Source organism: Dipteris shenzhenensis, chromosome 3, assembly GCF_047967505.1.
Source record: "Dipteris shenzhenensis isolate YYH24624 ecotype China chromosome 3, Dip_SZ_1.0, whole genome shotgun sequence".
Lineage (NCBI taxonomy): Eukaryota > Viridiplantae > Streptophyta > Polypodiopsida > Gleicheniales > Dipteridaceae > Dipteris > Dipteris shenzhenensis.
In genome coordinates this window covers 55,948,371-55,959,353 of record NC_141598.1, presented here as the reverse complement: position 1 = coordinate 55,959,353, position 10,983 = coordinate 55,948,371, and positions in this window count along the sequence as shown.

Here is a 10,983-nt window from a genome sequence, read left to right as displayed (position 1 = left end):
CTTGGCAGCAAAACATGGGGGATATTCCCTACCCAACAAGTGCCCCTTATAGGCCTATGCGTGCAAGGACCATACCACTCTCTAGAGGACCTCCAATCCACCTGTTAGGCCCAACTTGACCCAAGTCACAGTGCCAATGCCTAGTGGGCCTAGATCCTCCCATCCCAACCTCATGTCATCAAATCCATGGAACCCTTCATCAGGGCCACCAATGTATGGGACATCGCCCACCATTCCACAACCTCCTATATCACAAACGGTCCTTATAGATGAAGCTATAAGAATCCTAGTGCAAGCACTAGGAAGGGGGGCCACTGCTCCACCACTAATATTTCCAGGATGGGATACCAACCCCTCAAGGAGCAAGCCTATTACAATCTCTAAGCTGATCACCAAGTTTGTAGAAGGAGACCCAGTCTCCCATGTTGAGAGGTTTGAACAAATATGTGACACCTTTGGTGATATCGGGGATCTAAACAAGGTCAATGCTTTTAGCTTGAGTCTTGATGGTAAGGCTAGACAATGGTTTAGAGCCTTAAACCCTAAGGAGAAATAAATTGGGACACATTGCATAGATCTTTTATTTTGGGGTTTACCCCTAGTGGTCCCAAGTGGAGCCCATGTAAAGAGAGAAGTTGAGTATAGAGGTACAAAGAAAGATAGGCATTTGTTGTGAAGAGACTTGTGAGAAAATCAGCAAAGCTTTACCAGGAGTTGAATGGGAAGACCTAGAGTTTAATATTGGAAAAGTAGGAGCGCATGCAATCCTTTCCTTCGAGTCAAAAGATGAAAGAACTCAGATTGTTAGACAATCGAATAAGCTGAAAGGATTAAGCGTGTGGATGGTAGAGGAACTCACAAAAGCTTAGCTTAAGACTAAGACCTCAGAGCTTGCAAAGGTAAAAGCCGCCAAAAAAAAGGAAAATGGGTTGTCTTTCGAGATGGCAAGGCTTTGATTAGAGACTTCAAAGCCAAGATCAAAGACCCTCAGTCTATAACTGATGTATGATTTGCTTTTCTCTCTCTCAGTTTCCTTTTGTTAATCTTTATTAGTTGAACAAGATGTATATGCTAGAAGTAATATAAAACCCTCTTTCTTTTGGGGGGGGGGAAGAACTTGGACCCTTGTGAATTTGAGGCTAGTCCCTTGTTGATGCTAAACAGTTGGATCAACCATCTAATGGGCGTGTGATGTACATAATCCATGGTAGTAATATTATAAAATGTAAGGTGGCATGGCTCCTCCATGTGCCACCCCTCCACCTAGGCTGCATTTAGTGAGATATGCCTCAAAGTCCATGGGAGAAGTAATATAAAATAGGTGGAGATGGATATTATATTGGGTTATTCCCTCCATATAGGATAGGCTCATGTGGGGGAGGTATAGAAGGTCCAAGAGAGCAAGTTAAATAATGGGGAAAGTAGGATGAGGTGGTAAGATTCCTTGTGCCAACCCTCCACTTGTCCTCCTAGAGGTTTGAACATATTATAAAATTAGGGAGAGACCAAGGGAGTATCATAGGCTTGAGATATAGGGCTTGATTTATGTGGAAAAATGAGGCAAAGAATTATCGCACACAATTGAGAGTGCGTGATTGCCTAGCCCACATGGGAGACTTTTCCACACACACCATGCATGTGGGAGGATCCATTTATTGGGAGAGAGCCCCTCTCTTGGCTATAAAAGGAGGGGGCTATTCCTGGACGGGACATGCTCATTCTTGTAAAGCCACCTAGCTAGTACTTTGATTTCTCCCTTCCCTTCCTTTCAAAATAAAGCATGGTCCTCTTCCCTTGATGTCTCCATCTTTACATTCTTCCTCCCATCATGTACATGCTTCTCTTCCCCCTCTCCCTTTCCCCTTGTGCCATAGTCTCCCTCTTCATTCCCTCCCCTTCTAATTCCTTCTCCCCTCCCATGATAACGTTTCACCCTCATGTTCTCCTTTCCTCTATGGCCCTCGAGCATCGCCATGCTTAGCAGCCTTTGGTCCTAATTTCTTTTCTGGCTAATAGTATGCACACATCTCGTTATGGTTTTGGTCTCCAGGCATTCATATGGATCACCTCCCCCCCTTCTAGTATAGTTTGGACTCCCCATCCCTTTTGATGCCATGCAATGAGATCAACCGCATCATACGGTTAGACCTACTCTAGTTATAGACATCATGGGCTTGGGGAGGGGACCAGGAGTTCCCCACCAAGATACAGTTTTACCGAGACCAATTCTTGAGAATATAAGAGTATGGAGTGATCATCACGCCCCAGTATCTAGAGGATAGATGGGTTACCCATGCACTGAGGATTGCCATAAGACAGATGCGGGTCTCTTCTCACTAGTTGAGGACTGAGGTAGAGAGAGCTGCGGGTACACCTAGAGAGTAGCGGACCTGTGGACTATGTACACATGTAGCAATGAAGACAGAGGAGCATTTCCTATGTGTTTTTTCTACTTATTACGAGATCCGACGGCGTTATCACTGCTTCTTTTAGGAGGGACACGAATTTGATCCACTTTCCCATCTAATCCACTTCTATGACCAACTATGTGTTGGCCTCTTTCTGATGGAGATGCGGTGACATAGAGAGACTCTGTTACATCAGATCAAACAACACGAGGGGAAAACACCATATGGCACTGATTGGCAAGCATAGTGACATGATTTTTATACCTTTGAGTTAGCCGCAAGGCACATTGGAGTAGAGGATGAGAGCAGGCACCATAGAGGGTGGTTCAAGCACATACGATAGAGGTCCAACCCATTGCTGCTTTACTCATAGGAGATTGATTGACCCGAGGCATCACCCTTGATGTCACCCATCACATACAAAGATCTCACAGACCATGCCCCCTACCATAATCAGTGACACCATGATTCCCGGATATGTCCTTAGAGCTTTTGCACTACCTACTGGAACCTCTTGAGAGCCTCCGAGAATGTGTTCCTTTTTCAAGATTTGAATTTGTTAGATCATTAGCTTAGTATAGCACTCAGCAAGAGCCTTAGCGAGCCCTTTGCTTCAGCCCATGGTGGCTTGTATGACTTATTCTACTGATTTGAACTTTGTCTCATAGGCCCGTGAGGCCTCCCAAAGAAATACAAATTTCTTTCTTTCTTTCTTTCTTTCTCAACTTTCAAGTGTTTAATTTTAACAAATGATTTGGATTTGGTATTGGAGTGGTTGACTGCTTCGAAATCTGACGTATTGGGGTAGGGTCAAAATCCTTCTTTTACATTTACAGACAAATATGTTAGGACGTGTGCGTTAATGGCTATTTGCTAGCACATTTGTTGGCATTGGCTTAATGTTAGCACAAACATGACCTAATGGTTGTTTGCATATGGGTTGCTTTGATGGGCTTGCTTCAAACAGAATGGGTTGCTTCAATTTTGATGGGGTTGCTTGATGCACCATTATATGTGCAACTTGCAATCTATATTAAACTTAAATCATGTTCTGTCAAATTATTAAGAACATTTCAATATTGTTTTTGATTTATGAGAGTCAAGACTCATGAGCCATGAACTATTACAGGGGCATCAAATGGCTAATCATGAAAATAATAGAGAAAAAAGCGGGAAACTCAACTCAATAAAGTGGGCATAGCTTACGTGCTTGCATGGCTCGTAACAAGAAAATAACATAAAACCTATGGTTGCAAGATGCAACATAAATCTAGGTAGATGGATACAAAACTACATGATAAATAGGACATAGTAATGGATCCTCACTTCCTTTAAGAATAGGTTCCATCAAGCATAGTTGATTCACGAGATGAAAACATATTATTATTTCAATCTCATGTGACTGGACCCTCTACAAAGCAACTTTATATTCCATGCACTCTTCTCGTAGACACATGTTCAATTCTGTCAAGCTTACCAATTGTGCTGTCAACATCTGTCATTTCATGTTGGTTGTCCTCAAAATGAGCTTCTTTTTTTTCACGAACTCTTTAGAGATGCTCTTCCATAGTATTTTGTGCTCTTGCCAATGCATTTGAGACCATGTCTTATGTAACGGTGATATCTGTTTGAGGCCTCATCTGTTTGTCACTCAAGGAAGAGAAGCAACAGGGAGTACTTTCACAAAATGCCAATATAACATCTTTGCAAAGTATAATAGAACATGTCCATGGTGAGGCTCCTTGCCATATACATCAATGAAAATATCACGTGCTCAAGCTCAGATCTCTACGTACCTGTAGTCACTTATCTTTCATCTACCATCTCGCTCAATAGGCTGAGATTTCGATGCCGAACACCTCCGTCTTCTTTGGTTTCCCTCAACTTTTGATTTCTCCCCCTCTGCTTGAGTTGGGCAGATGGGCAATACTTCTTCCTTGGATACTAGTTTTTTTATATCTTTCCATTGGGAGCCCTTGGGATCTGCCCACTATGAGGTATATTGGATGATGTCAGGAAGGCATTGAAGAGGCACAATAGCAATTCTCGTGTCTGAATCTTAGCGACACATTGCTCTTCCTTTAGTCTCCTCTCATGTAAGTGGCCTCTTCCTTGCTCTTCTTCTTCTCTCACTATCTCGATGTGGCTCCTCTCTTGAAATTGCAAATGGTAGCAAGTGCTCTATGAAGGGAGAGGCAGATGCTAAACTCAAGCATAAGGAAAATTTTGATATTGATGACTCAAGCATGTAACATTTAACAATTTAAAGCATACAATATGATATAGATTGCATGCATGTTTCGTTTCATCAATTAGATTCAACTTCACATGCATGCAAAAACAAAAATGACATGCATCCAAATTAAAAAATGGCAAAAACCACCTCTTTCTTCGAGAGAGCCAAGGGACTTGTAAGAGTGGTCCCATCTAGCCTTATGAGGACATGGACCAAGGACTACTCTGTAGGCCAAGCCTTGTTGGCATGGGGCTCAAGGTAAGAGAGGAGAATTTACCTCTGAAATCAAAATCATTGCAAAAATGAACCAAACACCCGTCAGCTACCAATTGCGTTAACCGGGATAATCGCATGGCATTTACCTCTTATAAATGAGGCAGTCCTAGTACCGCCAGTATATAAATTTACACCATCGGTAAGCATTAATACCGACAATATGAATATTAACGCCGGTGCTATTATTGCCTGAATTCATAAATAGAGTGTTCACGAATGTTAATAACAAGAAAAGTCTTTGCATTGGGGAAATCATAAAGTCCCTTGACAACCTTCTCTTCTCCCTTGAAGCAAGATCTACCCCTCAGTTCTCTTTCTAAGACTCTTGGACATTCTCTTTTTGAGGTATCTTATTGACTTCCTCTATCTTTTGGTTTCTTTCTCCCTTTTTTCCAACTAGCTTGATGTGGGAAATCCTTGATAAAATGACCACCATGCCACAAAGAAAGCATGAATTGGGGATGTTCTTAATTAGCGTTGTTATGGCGAGAGTTTGAACATAACCATTTGGTAGTATCATTGAGTAATCCTGTGTGATCCTGACTGAAGGGCACCTACTTGCTAGTTATTCTCCAGTTTTCTTGATATTTCCTGCATCTGCATCCTTGAGTCCTGGTCCTCCCATAAAACTCTCTCCCTCTTTGGAGAATGAAAACGACTTTTGAGCATTGGGAAAGAGGGATTCTCTTGCCGTTGCTTTTTTATTTACGCCAGAAGTATTGAATTGCTCATCCAGTACCCTTCCCTCAAGGTATTCCCTGCGTCTGTTCCCGAGGACCTCACCTCACTCGACCTCCCCATCACTTTATTAGCACTGCCTTCAGGCAGTGCTCTAGGTACACTTTTGTTTAAAAAGTGTGCCACACACTTTGTTGCCATGTGATCCCTTCTATTTAGGTTCTTTCTCTCTCCCACACACACTCACACACTTTCTTTTTTTAAGAACTCTCTCTCTCTCTCTCTCTCTCTCTCTTTCTCTCTCTCTCACACAAACACATGGAGTTTGCAAATCATTCGAACTTTCCTATACACGGCTTCCATCACATTGCAAATTAATCATTTATTCATCTTGACAATTGTTTTCTTTTGACAAAACCAACTTGAAGGCAGTGCTCACGAGTACTTGTACTCACTTTTTTTTCGACTATTGATTTTGGTAACTTTGAATTGAAAAGCCTTTCTCGATTTTCCAAACTACATAAATTAACAATGGAAAGCTCATAAAAAATAACATGATGGTGTGGGTAATATTACCATACAAATCATAAGACTAGGGCATTATGTTGATAGTATTTACAATAGTATTGAGAAGGTTGGGGTGAAGTGGGGACATTTTGGGAATGCTACACCAAATTGATCCCTCATTTTCTTGTGTTGGTCTCCCTAAAAAAAGGGGGCTTTAAAATACATTGAGACAAAGGGTCCAAGCGGATTTGGCTGCTCTCATTATGTAAATGCTAAAGCTGGGTCCCTGCTGAGAGCGGATCCATTTTAATCCTAGTGATATAGATCCTTAGCTTCCTTTGATATGTCTAGTCACTTAGTGATAGTTTCTAAATAACGAAGTACATAATAATTTATACAACACATTTCAACACAAAGTAATAGCACAGGCTTCAACCTCTGAAGCAACTAGGGATGCAAGCATGATGCCCAAAGTGCTCAACATGGAAGAGTTGGCCACAGATCTATTAAACAAGTTGAGCCAACAATGGAATATAGAAGCACCAAAAGATGCTCCTAGCAACCCCCATCTCTTTCCACAAAGAGATAACATATGGTGTGGGGTATGCACTAGAAACCATGGGATGCCCTCATCTTAGAGCCAGGCCAACACTCTACTGTGCCCATTGTGTTCGTTGGGGAAATCACGACTCATCATCCCAATGTCACTATCCTAGGGTGATTCCTCAACCCATTTATCAACAAAGGTCGCATCTACCATTGCTTGCACTACCCAATCCATCCAATTAGGCACAATGGGCGATACAAGAAGCCACATCATCCAATCAGGGGAAATTTAGGTCTCAAAATATTACATTACCCTTGCCAATACTGGGACCTCAACCACCACCTCCACGAATTACTCCCCTGAATCAAGTATTGGTGGAAGAGCTACCTAGTGATTGGGGAGATCCTAGACCTACCTTCAATGGACACAACTATCCCCAAAATGGTGACAATGCAAATAGGTCTAGCATTATAAGTCACTATATTATACAAGGTAACCAACACAGCATCGATTCCTCAAAAAATGGGATATATGAACTTGACCAAGTCACAATCCATTCAATGCCATATGTGTCAAGGGCCACACCTAACCAATGAATGTCCATATAAGGGGCAATCTAAGCAACCAATCACATGTGCACCAGTGTCTAATACACTGCCGCCATTATGCGCCGGATGCGGTGTGGACCATCTTTTTAAGGATTGTCCAATGAGAAGGCCATCTAAGTCCACAAGCCTTAACTTGTTAAGCATTGAAAGAGGCTAAGTGTCATTAGTACCCTTGAATGTAATCATGAGGTTGCAAGATAAAGCCCTTAATAAAGAGCTTCGCAAACAAGCCAAAAGGAATAAAGCTGGCACATCACAACCTAGAGGGGCAACTGAATCAACACGAGTAAGCACCAAAGGTACAATGAAGATTGGAAAGGGAAAAAACAAGGTCATCATCCAAGATCGGTCGAATGAAGATACAATCTCCCTACCAACATCATCTTCCTCTGATGATACTATCTCAAATGGTTTTAGATGGAAAAGTAATCGAGGCCAGAGGCTAGAGGCTAAGTATGGCGACGCTCAAAGGCCATAGAGAAAAGGAGATCAAGAGGGCGAAGGGATGTCATAGGGGTGAAAAAGGAATTAGAAGTGGAGGGGAGGAGAAGGGAGACTATGACACAAGGGGAAAGGGAGAGGGGGAAGAGAAGCATGTACATGATAGGAGGAGGAATGTTGAGATGTAGACATCAAGGGAAGAGAACCATACTTTATTTGAAAGAAGGGATGAGAGGGAAATATCAAAATACTAGCTAGGTGGCTTTATAAGAATGAGCGTGTCCCATCAAGGAATAGCCCCTTCCTTTTATAGCCAAAAGAGGGGGTCTCTCCACATTAATGTATCCTCCCACATGCATGGTGTGTGTGGAAAAGTCTCCCATGTGGGCTAGGTGGTTACGCACTCTCAATTGTGTGCGACAACCCTTTGCCTCAATTTTCCACATAAATCAAGCCCCATATCTCAAGTCTATGATACTCCCTTGGTCTCTTTCCAATTTTAAAATATGTTCAAACCTCTAGGAGGACAAGTGGAGGGTTGGCACAAGGAATCTTGCCACCTCATCCTACTTTCCCCATTATTTAGCTTGCTCTCTTAGACCTTCTATACCTCCCCCACATGGGCCTATCCCATATGGGGGGAATAACTCAATATAATATCTATCTCCACATATTTTATATTGCTTCTCCCATGGACTTTGAGCCATATCTCACTAAATGCAGCCTAGGTGGAGGGGTGGCACATGGAGGAGCCATGCCACCTTGCATTTTATAATATTACTATCATGGATTATGTACAACACACCTTATGGGTCCTCTTACATGGAAGGGTGGCACATGGTCATGCCCTGCCACCTCAACCTTGGGCCCTATGCACACCATATTTTATTATACTATTGCCACATATACAAACACACACACAAATTAATGCCTTTTTCCTTAGACAATTTTATCCATAACAGTTCCCCCCCCCAGGCAGGGAATGCATAGCATTTCCATGCCTGGGACCATCACGCCCAAAAAAAGGCTTAAGGTAACGCTTGTTGATCACCTTCTTGCCATATGGTTCATGCAGCTCCTGAACTTGTACAGACCCATTGCTACGTTCTTTGATGACTTTGTATGGACCAGCCCACAGTGGCAGAAACTTCTTATCCATTTGGTGGTCCAATCTGTTATCAAAGCATAGCACAACATCCCCCTCAGCAAAGTGTCTTTCCCATCCCTTGTGAATCTTAGCATCCAATCGGGCCTTTTGTCGATTCTTTTGGATCTTTGTTTGATGTAGTGCAAGGCGTCGGGTCTCATCTAACTTCTCAAGTTGTACCAATCTGGCCTCTACATGTTCATCTTCTGTCATCCTCTATTCCTGTGCCAATCTCAAGGCCGGAATCTCTATCTCTAGTGGTAAAACTGCCTCAGTACCATACACCAACTCAAAAGGGGTGTGACCTGTAGATGTTTTATGAGTGATGTTGTAAGCCCACACGGCTTTAGTGACCTTCTGATCCCATTGGCTCCTGTTCCCTGTGGCCATTTTTCCCATGGTTTTACAAAGGAGGCCATTGGTCCGCTCTGTTTGACCCATGGATGCTGGATAATAGATGCTAGAAGTGTGATGATCAATACCCATGCGATCCATGAGTAACTCCACTGCTTCATTTAAGAATGGACTCCCATGGTCAGAGACTATCTCCATGGGTGTCCCAAACCTTGTGCAGATACGTTCAAAGATGAAATTTGAAACTGCCTTGCCATTTGCAGCAGAGAGGGCGATAGCTTCAGCCCACTTAGTGACATACTGAGTGGCTACCAAAAGATACTTCTTTTTGCAGGCAGTCATGGGCAAGGGCCCGACAAAATCTATTCCCCATTTCTGAAACGGATGGATGGACATCACTGGGTGATGTTGCCCGGGATGCAAATCCTTCCTACCGAAGAATTGACATGGTTCACAGGTTTTGCAATACAAAGTGACATCCTTGTACAAGGTCGGCCAATAGTATCCAGCATGTAAAATCTTCTTAGCTGTATAGTCTAGCTGTATAGTCACTGGCATAGTGGCCTCCACAAAATCCATCATGATAATGCTTCAATACTTTAGGCACTTCATCTGCATCAATGGCCCGTCTGAGTACCCCATCCATGCCTTGACGGTACAACACCCCATCAAGGAGGGTGTAGCACCTACTATCTCTGCGGATCTTCTTTCTCTCATAGCTAGTACTTTCTGAAGGAAAGGAGAAAGCAGTCAAAAACTTGTAGATACCACCATACCAAGGATCCCCAACTTCTATGGCTGCTACAAGGGTTACATCAAGGCACTCCTCTAAGTCAATCAAAGCATTCTTCAAGTTGGAACAACCCCCTTTTACAATTTTGAAAGAGAAATCATATTCTTGTAGAACTGCCAACCATTTGGCCAACCGGCCCATGGGATTTGGTGATTGAAGAACCTGCTTTGCAAGACCAGTGCTAGTGAGTATAAAGAAGGACTTTCCAGCCACATAATGCTTAAATTTCTCAATGCAAAACACCAAAGACAATGCATGCTTGTCAGCCTCTGAATAGCGTCGCTCAGTGTCGAGCAATTGTCGAGAAGCAAATCGAACGGGGTACATGAACCGATCCTCCCCTTGCTAGAGAAGAATACCCGCCAGAGTGTGCTCACCAAACCTAGGATTGATATAGAAGGTCTTTGACCAGTCTGGATTGCGTAGAATGGGTTCTGAAGCTAGAGCATTCTTGATTTGTGCAAACCCATGATCACAATCCTCATCCCAAGAAAAATCAACCCCATCTTTTAATAGCATAGTCATGGGCCGTGTCAAAGCAGCGTACTGATCAATGAAGCGGCGATAGTATCCTGCTAGATTGACAAATGAGCATACCTGACGTTTGGTTGTAGGTGGGGAGAGCTTGAGGATGGCTTCTACCTTCTCGGGGTCAGGCTTGATGCCCTCGGATGAGACAACATGTCCCAATAACCTCCCTTGAGTGGCTCCAATGGTGCATTTCTTAGGGTTGAGACTGCCATTTGCATCATTGACCCTTTGGAAGGCCAATCTAACCTTCATGATGTGCTCCTTACGTGATGAGAATATACAGAAATCATCTAAAAACACCTCCAAGAAATCCCCCAAATAAGGAGCAAACACCATCTGCATAAATCTTTGAAAGGTGGCAGGAGCATTGGTGAGGCCAAATGGCATTACTTTGAATGCAAATGTCCCCCAGGGTGTGGCAAATGTGGTTTTAAGCACGTCTTCCTCGGCAATTCTG